Below are 23799 nucleotides of genomic sequence, written 5' to 3'. Positions count from 1 at the left end.
GTCCCTGTGCTTTTTTTTTTTTTTTAAGATTTTATTTATTTATTCATGAGAGACACAGAGAGAGAGGCAGAGACATAGGCAGAGGGAGAAGCACGATCCCCTCGAGGAGCCTGATGCAAAACTCAATCCCACGACCCAAGATCACCCTGAACTGAAGGCAGACCCTCAACCATTGAGCCACCTCGATGCCTGTCTCCTGACCGCCCCCCCTCGCCACCGTGCTTTAATAAAAACTATTTTTTGCACCAAAGACTTCTCAAGAATTCTTTCTTGGCCATCGCCTTGGAACCCTAACGTCTTTTCCTACATCAAAAGGATAAAGACAAAGTAAATAATTAGCAGCCATCAGGACCAAGCTTTGTGGAGCCCAGGAAAGAGTCTAGCAGATATCAGAGGTGCAGGCCAGTGCCAGAAACGTCCAGGCAAGTGAAAGGAGGGAGAAGAAGTGGGGACCTGTGGCCAGGGCTCAGGGTCATCTTTTTCCACTCTGGCGGGATCTGTCTTGCCAAAAGGGCTGCTTCAAAATGTCCAAATGTCGTTAGCTTCAGGGTGGAGGGGGTGCCCAGGAGTGTCAGCGAAATCACTTGCAGTCAGGAAGGCTCCTGAGCTTTCCCTCTTGGGAAAGCAAATCTCCCAAATTCAGGGTTTGGCTCCCCCTTTTCTGGGCATGGTGCCAGTTCCCAGGAATAGGAGCCAAGTCCAAACTCTGTGGTCCTACTCCTCACTGTGGTCCTGCCAGGCTGGGGGCCAAGGGAGACAGGGGCCTGGTGCTGCCACTGCCATCTTGCTTTCACGTGAAGCAGCAGCAGAGCCAAATGGAGACATTCGGGTCCTAGTGACATTCACAGAGCTCTGAACTCAGCTATGTCTGGAGCTGGGGGGGGGACTTTTGGATTTTGCTTAATGGCAAATCCTGGAGGAACATTCTCTGAGCCAATAGATTTTCTTTTTGTATCTAAGCCAGTTTCTGTCACTTGTAACCACAAAAGATTTCAACAATAGGTAGGTTTCAACAATAGGTAGATAATAACGCTAACACTGATAACAACTATGCAATATTTCCTTTACAACAACTCCAGGAGGTTTTTTTAATAAATTATTTTTTTTAAGATTTTATTTATTTATTCATGAGAGACACAGAGAGAGAGAGGCAGAGGAGAAGCAGGCTCCATGCAGGGAGCCCGATGCCGGACTCAATCCTGGGACCCCAGGATGATGCCCTGGGCCGAAGGCAGGCACTAAACCGCTGAGCCACCCAGGCCTCCAAACTCCAGGAGGTTGATGCTGTTATCATACCCAAGAAACCAAGGCATGGAAAGACTGGATAAAATTCCCTAGTACCACACAATCTTAACCTGAAGGCTCACATGTTGAAATGCATCCACAGTGAAGAAAGAGATTGAGGGAAAAAAACCCCAATTCTGTGCATATATGTGACAAATACCAGTGATGAACAAAAAAGAGAGGAAATGCCTAGAAAAAAATCCAATGTGGCCACGAAGGGTGGTTATTGGTGATCTCAGATCTTTAGAAAAGTTTACGTAAAATGTGAAAAAGGGGCACAGAATCAAAGATAATACGTCTGAGGGAACTGCCCTTATGACAACAGCATTGAGAAGGATAATGCCTAGAATAAGCAGGGACACACTAATGGGCCATGGTTTCACAAGGGTTTCTAAAGCTACCTGAAGAATACAACAAGGAAAGGATAGAGCTATGCATGGAAAAAATGCTCAAATTTAAAGACTTGACAAAAAAAGAGACAAAGCAATTTCTTTATTTTTTACTTATTTTTTAATTTTTTAAAAAGATTTTATTTATTCATGAAAGACAGAGAGAGAGAGGCAGAGACACAGGCAAAGGGAGAAGCAGGCTCCATGCCGGGAGCCCGATGTGGGACTCCATTCCGGGTCTCCAGGATCACAACCTGGGCCGAAGGTGGTGCTAAACCGCTGAGCCACCCAGGCTGCCCAGAGAAAGCAATTTCAATTGAGCTTCCCACTTTTCTAGTTTTTCAGAATATTCTTTTTTTTTTTTTTTTAAATATTTTATTTATTCATTCATGAGAGACACAGAGAGAGAGAGAGAGAAGCAGAGACACAGGCAGAGGGAGAAGCAGGCTCCATGCAGGGAGCCTGATGTGGGACTCGATCCCAGGACTCCAGGATAAGGCAGGGACTAAACCGCTGAGCCACCCCGGAATCGCCCTTTCAGAATATTCTTGAAAAAGGTAGAACCCAGGACCAATGAGAAGACAAGACAGCACTCAGATACACTAAGAGAGTTAGTCTTCAGCCCAGGCAAAGATGAAAGTTCTCAGATGGCCTCTAAGAAGCACAGTGATTAAACACTGGGAAGCTAGGCCGGACACAAACTGTACACTTTTAAAATTGTAAAAGGATAGATTGCTTCATGGCAATTCCTGGGGGGAATGTCTAGAACTATAGACCATGTGGGTTGAAAGTATTTCCAAAAGAATGTGAGGGACCACACGGGTTCTAGTGCCCCCCCAAACTAGGAATCTCTTGAGGTTAAACAGGTGCGTCTGGTAGACACTCTATACCTAAAATAATGTCAGCAAAGCCAGTTGGTGTCTTGAAGTGTCTTTGCTGCCACTGATTATGCAGGAGTAGAGGAGCATCTCAGGCAAGAGTATCAGTGCTGTGAACTCATGCCAATTCTGACCTACCAACTGCTCCCTGCATGCCCTAGGCAACTCACTTCCTCTCTTGAAGGTACAATATCTTTCTTGTCCATACAATAGGGATAGGAACAGAGTCCACCCCAAATACACATAAATAACCAAATCATGAATGACACAAAGTCATTTCAACCGGAGGGAATAGGACACAAAACCAGTAACATTCATGCAAATTGAACCAGAATAGATATCAATACAAATACTGAGAATTAAAAATGCAACACAGAAGAGTGTGCCAGGTAGGAACATGGCTATTTAATCAGCTGCCTCCATGAAAATAAGATCCGAGGAAGAGCCCAGATGTCAGCATCGCAGTGGCCCGGGAATGGTATAGGGCTCTCAAGGCAGTCCGTATGTTCTAACACCTGCCCATATAGATGGCAATTAAGTGACAAGATGAAAAGCCAAGACCAAATGACACTTACATGAGGGACACAGTTCTATAAAAGTGTCACATGCAAATTTGTAGCAAGTGTAGAGGTGTTTCTCTAAAACTTGTACCCTCACTTCCAGAACAAAGAAAAGTCTGGCAGCTTTAGTTGCCATGGGATTAATGTCAGTAAAGGATGTGAGGGCTAAAAGCAACGTGATTTTAGTTGTACTAACCAAGTATAATGTCCAGATGCGCTGCCTGCAGGGGCTCATCCAGGTGCTACGAGTGACAGTCCTGACCAGGTACCAAGTATGACGGAACAGGTCATGGGTCTGGCTACCCCACACAGGCTGATACTGCTGGATTGACCTTTTGAGAAGAAAATTAACAATAATCTCCAGAGAGACAGAAGAGTTAAATATAGAGAATGAACTCATTGTAAAAGAAAATAGGAATACACAATTATTTGCACCTGAGAGAGATGAAAACTGCCTATGGGTGAAATTAATGGGAACTGCCACTGAGGAAAATATTGGCAAATATAAAAATAAGAAAATTTTTCAGTCCTGAGTCACCATAACAAAATTAAAAGGCAAGAAAATGCCTGGGGAACATACATGACACATAGTGGATAAATTGCATGAATGTTTATGTGTGGACTTAGCATAAGACTAACAGAAAAATGGCTAGAAACATGACGATGCAGTTTGAAGGAAAATAAATGCAAGTGGTTTGTAAGAAATCAAGAGATGTTCAAACTTGCAAACAACCAAAGAAATGCAAATAAAAAAAGCAGTAAGCTAACATTTCTCTTTCAAGACAGTAAAAAAAAAAAAGGACAATTTGGACAATTTATACAAGGATCCAGGGACAAGGGCGACAATGTAGGTGGGAGTGCTAATTAGACTCTCTCTGCTGGCACTCACACACTAGTTTATTTAACCTTCCACACCGTAAACTGAATATAATCATAATTCCTGTCTGATGGGGCTGTCAGGAGGAGCGGCTGAGATTACTTCACCCCAGTGGTGACACTTCAAGGAATCTTTTCTAATTAGAGCTAAGCAAGCAGGGTATGGCTAAATAAATCATGATACATTTATGAGATGAAATTGTACACAGACATGAAGTGTATTGTAAAAGATGATTTCCTAATGAAAATAGATACTATGAGCCTAACACTGTAAAGGAAAATACATGCATTTTTTTTATATGCAGAAAAAAGTTGGGTAAAGTTGAGCTTTCCCTTCAAGTGGCTATCTCTAAGTGATGGGCTTACAGGTGAATTATTATTATTTTTTTTTTTTAGGGAAAAAAAAGCCATAAGGACCAAAAAAAAAAAAAAAAAAAAAAAGTGAAAAATGTTATTGAGACTAAACAAAGAACAAAGTAAAATATCCTATACTATGTCTCGAGAATGTCAACTGGCATGTTTAGCTTGCCGGAGACCTCAAATTACATGAAATAGTTGGAGAAGATGATTATGTTGTGTGGCCTGAAGGAGATAAGGTTTTGTGGGGTTCATGACATCTGTCTGTACAAATCCGACGGATGTGTCATCAGGGTGTGTCCCGATTTTGCCCTCTGGAACCACACAATCACCTGCCTCTCAACAACTGTACAATCTAAAGAAGATTATGACTCTAATGTAAGTAACTTGGAACCACACTCAGGCCCTTTGGGACTCCCTTAGATGCTGATGGGCATCTGGGCCAGGAGAGCAGACATGGGCCTCTTGTGGGGGTCCGTGGAGAGGTCTCCTGCTTCGCATGGGGTTTGGATTTGATAATTTCTTGTTTTCGCTTTAAGATGGAAAGCTGTAGATTAATTGAGGACAAAGAGAGGGAGCCAGTGCAACCACTGGCAGACTGAGGGTATGGAAGAAGGGGTACTTTGACATTATCTTCAGGAATATTGTACCTTAGGGGCACGTGGGTGGTTCAGTGGTTGAGCGTCTGCCTTCAGCTCAGGTCATGATCCGGGATCACGTCCCACATTGGGCTTCCTACGGGGAGTCTGCTTCTCCCTCTGCTTATGTCTTTGCTTCTCTGTGTGTGTGTGTCTCACAGGAATAAATAAATAAAATCTTTTAAAAAAAGGAATATTGTACCTTATATAGAAAAGCAGACATGGGGAGAAGGTACAAAACAGGAGGCTTCCTGCCTTGCCCAAGATCAGAGTTTCTGCCGGAGTTTTCAGTTTCCTGGGCCAGTACATTCCTTGACTTTATTAAGTTAGCTTGAGCGGAGTTTCCTGTCATTTGTCCTATACCCTGCTAATGGGTACAATACTGAATAGGACACTTACATTCTCGTTTAGAAGACCAAATTGTTGTGTCTCTGCTGTTGGCAGCCACCAACCAGCAGCTTAAGATAAAAATCTGCTTTTACTTTACCGTCAAGACAGTATTTTCAGTACTTGATTCTAAAAACATGAACACTCTAGGAAGGATTTCTATAAAAATTTGGTCCCCATACCCTGGTCTGACCCAGGGCAGGACCATTCTGCTGATCCTGGAGTGTGTGAGCTCCAGGTTCTGTTGCAGCTAGTATAGCCATCCCATTCTATTGAAGGGTGTGTGTGTGTGCGTGTGTGTGTGTGTGTGTGGTGATAATGCACAGAAAGGGATTGGTCAACTGTAAACTATTACAAGCAGAATCAGACATCTGGTGTAAGTTACCGTTTGACAAAAGTTTTCTTTAAAGATCTAGTAAAATGATTGTGGTTCAGTTTTACCAAACAGGGCCCAGCACTGAGAAACAAACCACACAAATTGTAAGATTTGATCATGTAGATCAGTGAATCTTAAATCCTTCCCTAGGGCAAAGAGAAAGTGCCTTTGTTTCACCAGAGGGAAGTAGCCCAGACAGGAATACATCTCTCTAAGGCCCTCATGGGGTCCAAATTCCATGAGAACTCTTCTCAGGTCCTAAAGAGGCCAAGGCTATTAGGATACTGGCACACACACATTTCTACTCCTCCAGAAGGTGAAGATCAGCCAAGAGCTGCTAAGGGTTGAATCATATGTTTCAAGTTAGGATTGTATTTAGCTGCATTTAGCAGAAAACGCCAAAAGACAGAAGCACAAACACGAGTGTTTATATACCCATAGAAAAGTCTTACAGAGCTTGATTCTTCTTGTCTTTCTGTTCCACTATGCTAGCCCTGGTTTCTACTCTCAATGTTACAAAGAGCTTGCAGGAGTTCCTGCTCTCACATCTATGTCCCAATGGAGGAGGAAGAGAGTATCTGCACAACTGAGTCAGTTCCTTTTAACTTACTATAAATCCCATACTTCTGCTCGTATCTCACTGGCTAGAAATTAGTCATATGGCCACAGCGAACTGCAAAGGAGCCTGGAAAATGTAGTCTCTTAGTTGGACACCTTATGTCTGGATAAAATTAGTAAATGGGAACACAGAAATAGCCTAATGGCATAAGAGAGGTTCACTGGTAAAATATTATTCAGAAACAAACAAAAAAACAAACCTGCAGGGATGCCTGGGTGGTTCAGTGGTTGAACATCTGCCTTCAGCTCAGGGCGTGATCCCAGGTCCAGGGATGGAGTCCCACATTGGATTCCCCGCAGGGAGCCTGCTTTTCCCTCTGCCTATGTCTCTGCCTCTCTCTGTGTGTCTTTCATGAATAAATAAATTTAAAGAAAAAACCCTGCAAATGTGAGTGTCTTTGCATTAGACACACACATGCAATCAAAACTTATTTCAGGGATATTTTCAATGAGAATTCTCATAGACACTGGGCAAAGTAAGAGGATTTCTTTTCTTTCTTTTTCTTTTTTTAAGATTTTATTTATTTGTTCATGAGAGACACACAGAGAGAGAGGCAGAGACACAGGCAGAGGGAGAAGCAGGCTTGTCGAAGGGAGCCCAATGTGGGGCTCGATCCCAGGATCCCGGGATCAAGCCCTGGGCCGAAGGCAGACACTCAACCGCTGAGCCACCCAGGTGCCCCAAGGTAAGAGGATTTAATGTTTAAAGGGTCTGGTCTCCGTTTGCAGCTCCTCCAGCTAGGGTGGCAGAGGCCTCAGTTTCTTTTCCCAGAGAGGCTGCAGCCTATAATAGTAGGCTGTCCTTGGGGCATCAAGGTGTCTTATGAAGATCTAATTTGGCCTCTTATTTGCTCTTCCTGTCGGCCTTTCACCTGCTGCCCGTTTTCTTCTTCTTCTTCCCCCTCCGTCTCTCCTCTTCCTCCTCCTCTTTTTCTCCCCTTACTGCTGCTAAGTCACACCTAGAGCTGCAGAGGGAGGACTGTTTCTGTCCTGGAGCACTGGGATCCAAACCTTTTAATGCAGTTGAGCCAATGAGCAGAGAGTTGCTGGGCTCCAGGTGCCAGATACTTGAGGTCTGTTATTTTGGTTAATTCTCTCATCATCCTCATCTGAGGCTTGGATAAGTGAAGTCACTTGACCAGGGTGGCAAGTTCAGCAGGGTAACAGCTGCATCTTGCACTTCCAGGAAAGAAGAACAAAGATGTAGAAGGTCAGGGAAAGAACGGGGCATGGGGCACACCTGCTGTGACCACCTCTCAGGATCTGATCCCCCTTCTTGGGCAGTGCGGCATACCAGCATCCTTCTAGGACCAGCCCACACCGTTTTGCTGGACTGCCTGGTCCAGAGGCAGACCTGTGACCCGGAACCACGAACCAGCACATACCGTGTCCCAGTTCTAGCGATCAGTCCAGGATGGATGTCCCATCATACCATTCTCGTGTCTGTTACCTTGGGCTACTGAGAGGACAGTCTTTGAGCTTAGCTTCTGGCAGCCAACTCACAGCCACCTCTAGCAGAAAGCCTACTCAAGACAGCCAGAGTGACTGAGATCGGTCTTGTTGACAACACTGAGTCAAGCCAGTCCTGGACTTTTCAGGTGTTGACCAATAAATTTCTTTCCCAGCTACTTTAAGTTAGGTTCTTTCCCTCACAGAGCAAATGTCTGGACTTTTATGCAGCGCAAGAAATATGAATGCTCCCTTCAAACTACCCCAGGTGCCTGCCTGCAAGAGAAGGGTAGTGGAGAAGGGTTTAAGTATGATAGGATGACAAGTTAAAGCAAACAGAAAAGGTTGTGGGGCACCTGGATGGTTCAGTGGTTGATCATCTACCTTCAGCTCAGGTGATCCCAGGGTCCAGGGATCGAGTCCCACATCAGGCTCTCTATAGGGAGCCTGCTTCTCCCTCTGCCTGTGTCTCTGCCTCTCTCTCTGTCTCTCATGAATAAATAAATAAAATCTTTAAAAAAATTTTTTAAGAACCCAGAAAGGATTGTATTTTCTCAAGTGAAGAATATTTTTTCTCTGTATTTTAAACCACAGATCAAAAGGAAGGCCTTTTCGGATATTTTCTGGCCTGGGATTCTGAGCCTCTGCATTACACTCACTTAAAAGCATCTCTCTTCCTCAGAGTGGAAAGCCCAGAGGAGAGGCAAGTGCAACAAGGCCTCTGTGAGATGAGAAAGGAGGCACTTCTGATCAGTGGGGAAAGGTGGCTCGTTCCAGAAATAGTACTGGGATGACTAGCTGGGGGAGCCATCTGAAAAAAAAAAAAAGGTGAATCCATACTTCAATGATATATCCAAATAAAATCTATGTAAACCAACTATCAAAATGAAAAAAAGAAAGAAACCATCAAAGTTTTAAAATAAAATAATAATTTTTACTTTTTCATATCAGAAGGAGGAATGCCTTATTAGGATAAACATAAAGGATAAAACCCCCAACGAGAAGAATGAGTGAAAATGATTATATAAAAATCAAGTTTTCTCTCTAAGGCCAACCCTACCATAAACAAACCCAAAAGGGAAAACTCTTGACTAATATCGCAAAGTGCAACTATCCCTAATATATACAGACTCCTACACATTACTGAGAGGGCAACAAATAGGCAAATGGGCAAGGGGTGAGAATTGATGAGCTGTAGAGATGGGGATGCACATGGCTCCGAAGCATCTGAGGAAATACTCGGCATTGCCTGTGAGAAGAGAAATGCAACTTATGTTTACACCCAGATACCATTCATCATTCTTCAGGCTGTCACATTTCGATCACATGCCACGTTCAAAAAACATGACAGGAGCTCTAATGCATCCTAGATATTTGTAAAATGGGACAGTTTTGGTGGAGTGCCATTTGGCAATATCTCTCCAAACTGCGAATGTACTTAGCGCTTTCCCTGGGAACTGCAGCCCTGAGCATTCATCTGGGCATACTCTCCGGCTTGTGAGCCATGCGCACCTGTAACGGTTCCTAGGCAGTGTTGCCTGTGTTTGCCAAAGATGACACAATCCAAACATCTAACATTCTGCAACTGGTTAAATAAACTAGGACAGTATGCTATCCTCCATGTCACACTCATGTGTGTGGCAAGTAGCCTGGAATGGATCCCTAGGGATCTGGTAATGGTGGTTGCCTCTGGGGAAGGAATCGGGGGTCCTGAGGGGTAGGGGCCAGAGGGGTTCTTCTTCACACTCTGGTTTATTTTGTTTTATTTTTTTAAAAGATTTTATTTATTCATGAGAGACACACACACCCAGAGAAAGAGAGAGGCAGAGACACAGGCAGTGGGAGAAGCAGGCTCCATGCAGGGAGCCCGACATGGGACTCGATCCCAGGTCTCCAGGATCACGCCCTGGGCCGAAGGTGGCACTAAGCGCTGAGCCACCCGGGCCACCCTGGGCCACCTGGGCCGCCCCACACTCTGGTTTAGACCTTTTATATATATATATATATATATATATATATATATATATATATATATATATATTTTTTTTTTTTTTTTTTTAAAGATCTTATTTATTTATTTGTGAGAGACAGAGAGAGAGAGAGAGAGAGAGGCAGAGATACAGGCAGAGAGAGGAGCAGGCTTCATGCAGAAGCCCGATGTGGGACTAGATCCTGGGTCTCCAGGATCACGCCCTGGGCCGAAGGCAGGTGCTAAACCACTGAGCCACCCGGGGATCCTCTAGACCTTTTATATTTTTTAAAAATATTTTATCTATTTGAGAGAGAGAGTGAGAGAGAATGAGTAGGGGAGGGGCAGAGGGAGAGGGAGAAGCAGACTCCCCAGTGAGCAGGGAGCTCGACGCAGGGCTTGATCCCAGGACCCTGAGATCACAACCTGAGTCAAAGGTAGATGCTTAACTGACTGAGCCACCCAGGCACCCCCAAAGATTAACTATTAAAAATACTTTCTAAACTTGAAAAAGTGAAGTATCCCTGTTCTTCTTACATCCTAGGGACAGCCAGATACAGCAGGTAGATGCCCAGGTGGATGTCACTCCCCCACTCAACGCCATCCCCTGCCTGGGTCACTGCTGCTTGGCCTAGTGTCTAAGGTATGAAGACAGTGGAGTGAAGGGAAAGGGGTCCCCGCTGGCTCAGCTGCCTGTGATATGGAGGTATGTTCCTCACTCATGTGCAGCCTTCACCTCGAGTCTGAGGCCTGGGCTTAGCCACTCCTCTGCCCTGAAGCTTTTGTCCCATTGTGCATTAATTAGCACACATTCATGCTGAATCTTATAGCATCTCAAACTCCTTTTGGAGGTAGAGAAGAACACGTTTTAAATTTTAAATAACTAAAAATTTGCAGTTGCTTGTGCCCGTTAGGTACATGAGGGGCTGATGGTGAGCTAAGATATGCCCAGGGTCCATTCTCTGGACAGGTTTAAAATAAAACCCCATAGGGACGCCGGGGTGGCTCAGCAGTTGAGCATCTGCCTTTGGCTCAAGGTGTGATCCTGGAGTCGCAGGATCGAGTCCCACATCGGGCTCCCTGTAGGGAGCCTGCTTCTCCCTCTGCCTGTGTCTCTGCCTCTCTCTCTGTGTTTCTCACGGATAAATAAATAAAATCTTAAAAAAAAAAAAACACACCATAATTCTCCCTTCTTGCCCTACCCTAATTAAAAACAAACTCTCCTGACACTGCACCTTGAGAAGGGGGGGGGCACCCACTGCAGGTGCCCATTGCTTCTCCCAGTGACATAGTGCTGTGGCTTTGCACTCTGTCGCAGTGTCAGCACACTCAAGTTTCATTCATTCATTCATTTTTTTTTTTAAGATTTTATTTATTTATTCACGAGAGACACACAGTGAGAGGCAGACACAGGCAGAGGGAGAAGCAGGCTCCATTCCATGCAGGGAGCCTGATGTGGGATTCGATCCCGGGACACGGGGATCGTGCCCTGAGCTGAAGGCAGATGCTCAACTGCTGAGCCACCCAGGCGTCCCACACTCAAGTTTCTGACCTCAGAGTCTGTCTTTGGAATCACAGCAGTTGTGGGTGACACCCTCGTGCCAAGCCCCTGGTATGCTCAGCTTGGCACTAAGCCCCTTGGCTCCTGGGATAAGGCCCCCAGCGGACAACAGACTCATTTCTCATGTCACAGAGGGGCTGGCAGGAGCAAGCTCCCAGCTGTCACTCTGTGAAAGACAGGTGTCATCTTGGCACCAAAGGGCCTGGCTGGCCGCCCCATGGATGTTTGGAATGACTCCCTGGGCACAAGAGCTGACGACTGTCCTGGCCCCTCTGGAAGGGTTTGTGTCTCTCCTAGGGCCTCCCCAGGCCTGACAAGAGGCTGACTGTCAGGTAGGTGCAAACAGAGGGAACCTGAGCGGAAACTGGTAACTTTTACTGGCTGCCAGGCAGAGACCGTTTTGAGCTAACGACGTGCTGAGCGAGAGGCCTAGAGCCACTCGGCTGTGGATGAGCGTACCTGCGTGTGCGTGCACATATGAGTGTGAGCATGGGCACATGTGCCATGAATGTGGACGTGTGAGTGTACACGTGAGAGTGTGCCCATGTGCGGACCTTGAACGCACAGACACCGGACAGATGCAGGCGGTTCCACGGTCCGTGTAGGATCCCCTTCCTAACCTGGTCTGCTTATCAGGCTTCTCACACAAAGAAAGGGCCATAGAAGTTGGCCAGGGGCCCTGCAGGATCTGAACATCTGGACTCCTGTGGGGGCACCCAGGGCTGTTCCCCTGGGCAGAGACATTGCCTGGAGAGACGTGCCACTGACTTGTCCGTGGACAGGGAAATAGTTGTTCCCTGCGTCTCTGATGTGAGACTCCCAAGGAGCGCAGCCTGGACGTCGTTCTGTGTCCACTTCCCTGGCCCTGGAGGAAAGAAGTCCGTAGGCCCGTGTGGGGCATAAGCTTGGCTTGAGGAAAGGGAAAGGTGAGGGAGGACTTTCTGGAAGGATGAAGGAGAGACAGAGACAGAGCGGGAGGGAGGGAGGAAGTATAAACATGGAGAGGAGGGGGAAGGAAGCATGACGGGATTGTGGAGAGGCCAGGAGGCAATCGTGTGCAAGCCTCCACCTGACTTTCTCTTACGAAATCACTTGCACACAGGTTGATGGGAATTAGCTCAAGTCCCACTGCCCTGGGCTCCTCTGTGTCTGGTTTGGCTGGATCTTAGGATCTCCAATAATCCTTTCTGGTCAGCCTCAAGGAAACTGTCGGGGTGGCTAAAAGGGTCCTCCCCGCGATGGTGTCAGTGTGTGTGGTGGATCTGGAGAACCTCTGTCACTCGCTAACCTACAAGGGACCTCAGTGAAATCCCCTCCCTTCCCTGGGCCTCACAGCCCTGTGGAAAAGGCATGTTGGATGTTAACCAATAAAGGGGGGTATTTTTTTTAAAAAAGATTTTATTTATTTATTCATGAGAGACACAGAGAGGCAGAGGCACAGGCAGAGGGAGAAGCAGGCTCCCTGTGGGGAGCCCAGTGCAGGACTCGATCCCAGGACCCCAGGATCATGACTTAAGCCAAAAGCAGGTGCTCAACTGCTGAGCCACCCAGGCGCTCCTAAAGTGGGTTGTTAAAGTGTTTATCTATGGAGGGAAAGAAGAGTCTGGAAGCAGAAGCCAGAGTGTGTTTATTAAATGTGAAAGGGTATGGTGACATGCAGAGGATTTTTCCTGAAAAGCCAAAATATCTCCACAGTCATATTAGCAGGCAATCCGCTCCCCATAATACACATGTGGGTCAGAAGAGCACCTGCAGCCAGCAGAAAGGGGGCCAGCAGGCACACGGCTGGCACGTCCCTGTGAAGGCATGTGTGTGGTTGCATGTATGCATGTGTACATACATGTGTCTGTGTGTGTTGGAAGTGAAGGAGAACCAGAAGGAGCCCTGAGCAGTGGATGGAAAGTAAAAGTAGTGAACTGTTCAGCTGAAGCAATTGTTTTTCTCCTGGAGGCTAAAATTCGCAGGCAGGTAGCCAACAGCCACATTAGGATAAGAAATGTAATCTGTTTATAATATGTTTGCAAATACATCTCATTGGTGCAGTGAGCGTGCAGTGCACCATAACCTGCTGTGATGCTGGCCTCGGCTTGGTGTCCGTGGCAAGCACACAGGAGCTAACAGGCCAGTGTTTGCAAAGCCCGATTCACCTGCTCACCTCCTTTCTCAGTCATCTACTTCCCTCTGGGGAGGAGAAACACATTCCCAAAGAAGACAGCTGGCATGTCTGAGAGCCAACAGAAACCACCACTCCCTCCCTTGCTGAAGCCATCACTGCTACCAGAGCAAAGATTGGGAATGACCTCTCCAGGTCGCAAGGCACTCAGTCCCACCAATGCAGGGAGCCTGGGTCCCTGCAAAGTGTCTCCTATGAGGTCCTGGGTTCTGCTAGGCCTCCCCACTTCTGGACAAGCTCTGGGCCGCCCCTACCCTATAGCACAGTAACATTGTCCTTCCAGTCAGCTCAAGCTTCAGGGCCTATAGCACCTGCCACTTTCCAGAGCAATAGCAAATAAAACCAACAGTCAGCACCTATTTGGCAATTACTGTGGCCTGGTACTGCCTAAGTGTTATACATGCATTGCCTCATTTTACCCTCTGGGAAACTTTGAAGGAGACACCATCATCATACCATTGTACAAATGTGAAAAGAGAAGCTTGGGGGGCTTGAACAACTTGCCCAAACTCCTGCTGTCAGGGGGATTACTGTGGAGTGTGGTTTGAACCCAGGTTTTTCCAAATCTGGAATCCCAAGCTCTGTCCATGCAACTCCTCCGTTCTTTCTGCAGAAGGTTTCTTCTCTTGGAAGGGCGCAGGTCCACTGCAACCCCTGGAAACACTCTCTAACCTTTTTTCTAGGTCCTTCCTTCTGATCTCTGCAAACTCATATCCCCAAGGGGCACTCATTCCCCTCTATTAAGAATTTAGGGAACAATAAAACATGGTGGCTACAAAGCAGGACATTAGAATCAGACAGACCTGGCTTAGAATTCTGGTGTAGACTCATGCTAACCTGTGTCATATTACTCAGACTCCCTGCCTCCAAATCCCTCCTGTCTATAAGAATAGGGAGCACTAAATTGCTGCCTATCTCACAGGGCGGGTGTGAGAGATAAATGAGAAAAAACACAACCAGCTCCCTGGCCAGTGTTTGTTTGCACAGCTCTGCCAAGGGCGAGTGCGTGTGTGGTGATAAGTGTGATAAGGTGAGGAGGATATGTAGGCAGATGTCCCACCACCAAGTTTCATTCCTTCCCCATCTTGACTTCTCCCACCCCAGGATTGTGTCTGAGAAGGCCAAGTAGAGGGGTTGAGACATTCATCTGCAAAGTTAACAAGCTTCTCTCCACCATCAGCGGAGGTCATGAGGGGAGCCTGGACTTGCACCCCCACCTAGCAGAGCCCAGGCTCTCCTCCACTTGTCCACAAGGGGAATATCAAAGGAGGTTCTCTCCACCTCTCAGTGAAAACAAGGCCATGTGGGGAATCACAACAGGGCACTCTGACCCTCATTTGAGAGAGCTGTTAGTGGAGCCCCTGCGGGGAGCCAGAGCTTTTATCCTTACCCAGCAGTAAGGTAGAGACCTCTTTTACTTTTACCTCTGTCAACAGATGCCAAATGGGGAACCTGGCCTTCCACCCCTGGCTGGCAGTAACAGTGCAGCTCACTGTCCCACCAGAAAGTGGCTGGTGTCAGAGGAAGACCCTTATCACAGATGATTCAAATAATATCCAGCATCTCTTAACAATATTTGAAATGCCAAGTTTTCAGTTAAAAAAATCACTAATCATACCAAGAATGAGTATGATCTCATATTGAATGAAAACAATCAATAAATGCTAATCCCAGGGTGGCAGAGATGTTAGAATGATGGTAGTTAGAACTACCATAAAAATGCTTCAAAGAGTAACAACAAATACTCCTGAAACAAATGAAAATTTAGGAGATCCCAGGCAAGAAAGTTAAAATATAAAGAAGAACCCAATAGAAGTTTTAGAACTGAAAAACATGGCAACCAAAACAACAATAAAAGCCCTGCCTGAATGGGGTCACTCACCAGCAGAATCATGGGAAACAGTGAACTCAAAGATAGGACACTGTTACACATCCATTCCCAACAACAGAGAGAAGAAAATGCGCTGGAGAAAAAAGGAACAGAGCTTTCGGGATTTGTGGTGCTGTAACAAAAGATCTAACTTCCATGACATTGGAGTTCTGGAAGGAGAAGAAATGAGGGCAGAACTGAAAAAAATGCTCCATTAAGTAATAGCTTCAAACTTCCCAAATGTGGCAAAAACCATAAAGCCACAGATTTTAGAAGCCAAGCAAATCTCAAACAGGATAAACCCAAAGAAATCCATATAAGGCACATCACAGTCAAGCTTCTGAAAAACAAAGAGGAAAAAATATATGTTGAAAACACAGAGAAATGACACTCCACCTCTAGGGGGAAAAACAAATTTGAATGATAGAAAATTGTTATGAGGAACCACGGAGGCCAGAGTGTTGAAAAAGTGTTGAAGAAGTGGCCTACACCCAGCTAAAAAGTCCTTTCTAGTGAAAAGATCCTTCAGGAATAAAAGGGAAACCAAGGCATTCTCAGAAAAACTAAATATTTGTCACCAGCAGACATACAGAATAAGAATGGCTAAAAGAATTTTTCATTCTTTTTAAAAAAGATTTATTTAATTTTTAAAAAGATTTTGTTGATTTATTTGAGAGAGAGAGAGAGAGAGAGAGAGAGAGAGCATGAGTTGGGGTAGGGAGGCGCTGCAGAGGGAGAGGGAGAAGCAGACTCCCTGCTGATCAGGGAGCCCGAAGTAGGGCTTGATCCCAGGACCCTGAGATCATGACCTGAGCTGAAGTCAGACACTTAATTGAGCCACCCAGGTGCCCCACTAAAAGAATTTTTCTAAACAGAAAGATAAATAATAAAAGAAAGACTATTGGAGCATCAGTAAGGAAGAAAGAATGTAATAAGCAACAACATGGATAATATTGATCATTACAAGAGACTTTCATTTTCCTCTTGAGTTTTCAAAATTGTGTTGATGATTGAGGCAAAAACTGTTAACACTGTCTAATGTGATTCTAAAAATATGTAGAAGAAATATTTGAGATAACTGAATATTATAAACAGAGAGAGTAAAGTGACATAAAGAGAAGTAAATGTTCCGCACTTCACTCAAACTTGTCAAATGATGACACTAGAAAACTGTGGTAAGTCTCAATAAATGCAGAAAAACCATTTGATAAAATCCAACAAATATTCCTGATAAAAACTCTTAGTCGACTAAGAAGAGATGGGAACTTCCTCAACCTGATAAGAGAAATCTACCAAAAGTTTATGCTAACATCATTCTTTTTTTTTTTTTAAGTAGTCTCCATGCCCAGTTTGAGGCTTGAATTCACAACCCAGAGATCAAGAGTCAGATGCTCTGCCAACTGAGTCAACCAGGTGCCTCTATAGTTCCTATAGTTACCATCATCCTTTTCGTGTGTGTGTGTGTGTGTGTGTGTGTTTTAAGATTTATTTATTTATTTGAGAAAGAGTGCATAGGCAGAAGGAGAGACTCTTTCAAGCAGACTCCGGCTGAGTACAGACCCGAATGCTGAGCTTGATCTCAAAACCCATGAGATCATGACCTGAGCTGAAACCAAGAGTTGGGCGCTCAACCAACTGAGCCACCCAGGTGCCCTGTTAACATCATTCCTAATGATGAAAGACTGAATACTTTCCTTCCTGAGATCAGAAATTCTCACAGCCTCTATTCCACACTGTCCTAAAGTTTCTATCCAGTGTAATATGGCAAGAAATCCAGAGATCCGGGTTGGAAATTAAAAAGGAAAGCTGTTTTATTGGCAGATGACACAAGAGAAGTCTACATAGAAAATCCTATAGCACTAAAAAGCACTAGAATTAAAAACTGACTTTAGCAAAGATACAGGATCCAAGATGAATTCACAAAAATCACTTGCATTTCTGTATATTTGCAGTGAAACATTAGAAATAAAAAATTTAAAAGTACTATTTATAATAGTATCGAAAAGTATAAAATAATTAGAGCAAGTCTGGCAAATGATGGACAAGGTCTACGAATTAAAAATTATAAAACATTGCTGAGAGAAATGAAAGAGAACCTAAGTAAAGAGAGAGATACTGTGTTCATAGAAGGCTCAATATTTTAAGGTATAAATTCTCACCAAATTGATCTACAATGTCAGTGCAATTCTGGGCAAAATCTCAGCAGGGACTTTTGTAGAAATTGACAAACTTCTTCTAAAACTCATGTGGAAATGCAAAAGACTTAGAATAGTCAAAACAACTTTGCAAAGGAGGAACAAAGTTGGAGAACTAACACTGTGTGACTTCAACACTTATTATAAAGTGACAATAATCAAGCTGGTGGAGTAAACATGAGCACAAACATCCGTGGAACTTCAGACTCAAGACTAAGCAGACCCATTCATGTATGAACAACTAATTTTTGACAAAAGTGCAAAGCAGTGCAGGGAGGGAGAAATGGTAGTCTTTTTAAACAAATGTGGGGGGAATGCGGGGATACCTGTAGGCAAAAAAGTGAACTTCAACCCACACCTCATACCGTGTCCAAAAATTAACTCAAAATGGATCATCACAGGTTGAAATATCCACAGCTTCCAGAAGATAACAGAAGAAAATCTTTGTGACTTTGGGCAAGGCAAAGATTTCTTAGATATATCAAAAGCATAATATATAAAAGAAAAAAATGGATATATTGGACTCCTTCACAGTGAAAAACAACAGAAAATGAAAACATGAGCTACAAACTGGGAGAAAATATGCACAAGTCATATCTTTCTTTAATAAGGGGCTTGAATCCACTCTATACAAAGAACTCCCAAAACTCAATAATAAGAAATCAAACAACCCAATTAAGAAATGGACAAAATTAAAAAAAAAAAAAAAGGAAATAGACAAACTAGCTTAAACGGATCACCAAAGATCTATGAACTAGAAATAGGTGATGTCAATTATTATCACGAGCTATCACCACGCAACTCTTAGGATGACTACAATAAAAGAGACTGACCACAAGAAGAAGCGTTCTGAGGATGTGGAGCGACTGGCACTCACACACTGCTAAGGGCTTTGTAGAAATGACGGGGCTGTCATTAACTAAATCCTGCCAAACCCCACGCAAAGAATCACAGCATAAATTCTTCCCTGCCCGATTTGTTTTGCACAGAGCCACTGTAAAGCCAGTTTTCCAGTGTCACACAAGGTCACCGCCAGCATTCACAAGCTTCTCCTTTCAACCAAACTGGAGTCCACCTAGTTTAGAAACACTCTTGCTGTTCTGTTCTGTTTTTGTTTTTTTTTTTTAAGTTACTGCACTAGACTGGGAAGTAGGGTGCTGTGTTCAAGACTGCCCAGCCCTCCTTAGGTCTGCTTCTTGTGGATTTGAGGTGTCTTGACAGGTGACCCAGGGCCGGATTCAAGGGACAAGAGGGAGGCAGACGGCACCACGACTCTCAACGATCTCTTGTAGACAATTTTTTTGATAACTGAGTAGAACTCTGGGTGTGAGTCAGCTCGTGAGAAGTGTGTTTCTGTCTGCTCGTGTCTCTCTTGCCTCTGCAGTCAGAGGAAGGGCCCGGGGTTCAGGCCAGGAAGGACCTGCTCTCCGCTGATAAAGCCAAAGCCCCCGTGCCAGGAACCCTGTGGTTTTTCTGTCTCTGGAAGTTCTCCGGGTGAGGCCTGGGAGGAGAGGACACTCTCTCGGAGGAGGTACCTTCTCCGCAAAGCCCAGGTCTGGCTTGGCCCAAGGGAGCGGTCTGCACAACCCCCCTCCCCGCGCACCCAGCGCTGTGCGCTCCGGGTCAGGTGCGCCGCGCGCCGCTTTCTCCCTTCGATGTGCGAACTGTCGAGCTCGGTCAGTTCCCACCCCTCGTCCCCTGGGGAGGGGCGGAAGGAGGCCGCCTGGGGAGCTGGGGGTGGGCGGCGGGATGGGAGAGGGGAGCGCCTGCGGCCCCGCGGCCCCCGCGCTGGTGCCTTGGCGTCTGACCTCCCCGAGCTGGGGCGCTGCCTCGCGGGCCCGCGGCCGCCGGAGCCCAGCCCCGACGATGCTTGCTCCTGCTCCTCGTTGCTGCCTTTTACTCTTCCTAAAACAATCCTGGGGATTTCAGCCCTCTGAAAGCGGCCAGCGAAACTCTCCGGAGCTCAAATCAATCCACGCGGAGACGTGCGGATTGGGTTGTTTTTGTTTTTTTAGTTTTTTTTTTTGTCATTGTTGGAGTGTAAAGGGAGCTGTCCGTCTAGAAGCCCCCCTGCCCGGGAGCCCAGCGGAGTCTGCAGAGCCTTCTCTCCGGGAGGGCTGCTGGACCCCGCCGCCCCCCCCCCCCCCCCCCAGCCGGCTCCTGCGGCGCGCCCTGCGCGCGTGGCTCCGCGGAACCTGCTGCAAGTCCAAGGTGGGCTTAGCTGGTGCCGCCTGGAGCCCGACAAGCTCCGGGACAGCGCAGGGCACGGAGAAACCCTTGTCCCATTTCACCTTCAATAATAATAATAATAGCCCTGACTCTCAACAAGTTCAGATCCCATTTGGGGAAGGGGAGGGGGAGGATTTATCAAAGACTTATAAATGGGGCAATCTACTCATAAAAACAAAACCCATCACGTGGTTTCACACGATGCCAGCATATTTTGCTTTTCTTTGGCAACGATCCAGGATTTAGCTACCGATTACAATATACCCTACGAGGTACATGTATTTCTACGGAATGTCTCCCTAAGTATTTGCTGACTTGCTCCTGAATTACCCGCGGGGAAGCGGACCCTGGCCGCGGGGAATTCCTGCTTCTTCACGCGGGTGGTCTGTGCGCCCCTCCCTGGGGGCTGCGGTGTGCGCAGCCTTGGGCTTTGTCTTCTGTTCTGTCTGGGGAGCCCGGCACAGGACGAGCACCGGGAGGCTCTCATTCACATCCACTGGGGACCCCTAGCTGGTCTTCTGTAAAGTGGCACGGTGCTGGTCTTACCTGCCTGACAATCTCCTTTACAGATCCAGCTCATAAAGGATGAGAAAGCTCCCGGCAGCCACACACCACAACCAAGTCTTTTCCCCCTTTGCTCCTTACTTTGCACATCTGTGAAGTAAAGAAAAGGGTACAAATTTAGCAGTAATGACTAGGTTACTATACTTGAAAAAAAAAAAAAAAGTCAGAGCCATCGTTACAAAATAGTGACCACATTCTGGAATGTAGTTACTCAGGTGTTTGTTAGATCAAACACCTGTATTTCTATCTTTCAAAGTCTCATGCCCCACTAAAAAAGAAGAGGAAAGAAAAATTTTTTAAAAGACTCGCATGAAATCTGGTCTCCTCCAGTTGGACTTTCTCTGGTTCCATGTGCAGGAAAATGCTCGTTTAAACCCCAGAGTCCTGAGACTCTAAGGAGAGGCATTAATATTATTCATCTTGTTTCTGTTCTGTCCACTGCCCTAGGAATTTACTGATACCCTCACCCCCACTTCCCGCTGTGTAAGGCAGCTAGCTGTTCACCAGGCTGTTTGATTTGCCCATGGATAGACATTTTCTAGTTGAAGGCACTAAATTCAGGATGGTGTCACTTCAAGGTTCTGATTCAATATCATCCAACTGCCCCCCCCCCCCAACAACCCCAACCTACACCAAACAGAAGCATATACCTGTATGAAAAGCAACTCCTATCCTCACTCATTAAACATTTGCTTTGTCTAATAAAATCCCAGCTTTCTTGGGCTTAGCAAGAACCCGTTGCTGGAGAAAATGGACATTGACATCTCTACTCCTCTAACTTAAAAACAGCCAAACTAAATTAAGTAACAACAACAACAAAAAGTTGTTTCCCACACATTTGCCCTGCTCTTACCACCAGTCTTCAGCCTGAAATAATTTCATGCTTGAGTTATTAACTTATGAAAATAGGCACAAAAGGGGAAAAATGTGAGCAGATCCTCAGCTATATTATTAGTCATTGCTACAGCTGAGTGCATTCCGGCACAAAGGCGTGTTATTCTGAGTACCTCAGTTTTGAACAAAATGCAGCTCACTAATGGGTTATGCCTCATATACCTTTTTATAATCATTAGGTTGCCATTCTCTGTAATTTATCCTGTTTTTCATTAAGAGTTTGTGCATTAGGCAGGCATGCGCTCAAGCGCCCATGCACGGGTGCGTGCATTCCTGTGCGTGCGCTCACGTACACACACATCTGTTAAGTTCCCTTTTGTTTGTGGCTGAAAAGAAAGGTCATGGGCTGTACTGTCAGTCATTTTAGGGAAACCACTCTATTGATAATGATAATTATCATTGATTATGATAATTGATAATTATCACTGATTATAATGCTTTGGAAATCAGGGTGATGGATGGGCGTAGGTTCTGAAAAACTGGTGAATTGGGGGTAGGAGCATGAATAAATGAAGGGAATCCAGAAGCATTCTGGAGAAGATGGAGACAGAATTGGGGAATCTGATCTGTCTCGCCTTGGTCTCTATTTGTCAGGGTCAGAGATGGATTGGAATCTTCCTGAGCCGGGCAGAAGCATCTCACTCACTTGCTTAGTGTTCTCAGGTCTTCTGGATGACTGACAAGATTCCAGACAATAGCTCTCTTTTTGGAGGTTTCTGGCTTGCGCTCAGAGGTGTGCCCTAAACCAGTTTGAGTCAAGTGAATAAAAGAGCCAAGTTTTGAACCTGCTGATTTTTTGCTTCTGTAAAGTCTGGAATTGGTTATAGAAATCAAGGCCTTTGAATGTTCACCTCTGGATAGGCAAAAATATAACAAAAACAGCAGGCAAGAAAATAATCAGGTGAAAGAAAAACAGGAGGGAAATATGAGAAGCTTGGAGAAGATGAAGGTTGTCACAAACAAGAATGGATCAAGCTGTCTCTTCAACAGACCAGAGGTCTGCAAGGGGCTGGTGATCCTGGAAGCAGTGCCCCCCATCTGGGGCAGGGAGCGTACCCCACCCCCCCAATTCTAAGCCAGTAAGAAAAGGCCGTGGCATCTTTCCCCTGGATTAGGACAATGGGATTCTCCACCTGATGCTTGCAAGGCCAGGAGGGATACTAATTGGGAACCAAATGTGCTCCTTTAACCTCTCTGAAGTGTTAATGAACGCTTTGATTTTGTTCTTTCCTGTTCAGTAAGACAAATGGGCTTCTGCTTTGCCCTGAAAAAAATCTGATCTCCCCTCCCAAGCCAGCTGCCCATCTTCCTGATAAGGCCAACTGGAAGCCCTGCAAGGGGGTCACCTCCTGTCAGGTGACAGGCGATCACTCTGGCAGGGCACACTGCAGTCAGAGCCCAGGATGCTCACCACCAGGTCCCTGCTCATACAAAAACACAACGGTGCTTGTAGTAACTCAACCCAGAATGTCCTGTTAGATAGCAAGCAACATAGCCATGTTGGGGTTCTGGGACACTGGCCCCGTAGAGGCAATCAGGCTGGACAGAACCCCAGGAAGACAGAGCTCCCGTCCGAGATCTGGGATTTTGAGAGAGTATGAAGCCAACTTGTCCTCACCCTTCTCTTACTGGTAACACTCTGGGTGCACAGTGGTGGCAGAAATTGAACCGGAAGGGATGCTGCTTCTCACAGCTGGCATTGAGCGCTTGAGGCTCATCTTGCTCTGACACCCCAAGACCAAGACCTCCCTCCCTCTCCCCAAGGCCGGGGCAAAGTCAGTGTGATGGAAGTCTGCAGAATGGAAGCAACAGGAGCTCCGTGGTCCACTCAAAGACCACTGAAGGTGGGACAGGCGCCTCCCACACCCCATGCCAGCCACAGGGGAAGCACAGGCCATTGGGACAGAGCTCTGCTTCAGGGGCATGCACTGAGAAAGAGGCCCAATGCCCAATGGGGCATTCCTGGACATGGCTGCAGACTGTGGTGGAAATGGGAGAGTGGAGAGAAAAAGTGCTCTTGAGAACAGAAATTCAAACCTGGGAAAACATCACCCATGTTATCTCGTTCTGTCTTAAGTTTAATCTCCACAGCCCACAGGCCCAAAGTCCTGCTGATGTGTGTGTTATCTCCTTGGATCCTCTTCCCATCTGTGAGATCAGCACCAGGGTTAGGCCGCCCCCCACCCCACTTTTGTTTTTACTGTCTTAACCGTTGTAAGTTAAGTACACGAACGTTGTTTTACAACAGGCCTTCAATCTTTTACATTTTGCAAAACTGAAATGCTACCCATTAAACAGTGTACTCTCCCCAGCCATCTACTTTAGGTCTCGGTGACTTTGGTGACTCCTAGTACGCCCAATGAAGTGGAATCACATAAGACTTGCACTTTTATGACTGGCTTGTTTCACTCAGTACAATGTCTTCAAATTTCATGTATCTTGTGGCATGTGGCAGATTTACCTTCCTTTTTAGGCAAGTAAATAATATTCCACTGTAATATTCCACTGTGTGTAGAGACCACCTCTTGCTTA

At 45.7% G+C, this 23799-nt stretch overlaps 1 long non-coding RNA gene across 2 annotated transcripts in view; it reads right to left on the bottom strand.

The window, feature by feature from the left end:
• Window positions 1–23799, bottom strand: part of LOC140599998 (uncharacterized) — a 151494-nt gene that overhangs the window by 11657 nt on the left and 116038 nt on the right. The window contains exons 3-4 of one of the 2 annotated variants that reach the window (XR_012003139.1): window positions 20356–20463; window positions 4995–7542 (exon numbers count right to left, since the gene is read on the bottom strand). This is a non-coding gene — a long non-coding RNA (uncharacterized lncRNA). Of the gene's footprint in view, window positions 1–4994; window positions 7543–20355; window positions 20464–23799 lie in introns of those variants that run through there. The other variant, XR_012003138.1, reaches the window with a different exon arrangement.

Source organism: Vulpes vulpes, chromosome 8 (assembly GCF_048418805.1).
Source record: "Vulpes vulpes isolate BD-2025 chromosome 8, VulVul3, whole genome shotgun sequence".
NCBI classification, from domain to species: domain Eukaryota; kingdom Metazoa; phylum Chordata; class Mammalia; order Carnivora; family Canidae; genus Vulpes; species Vulpes vulpes.
Note: the sequence above shows the minus strand (reverse complement) of the source record. Positions and strands in the feature narration are given on the sequence as shown.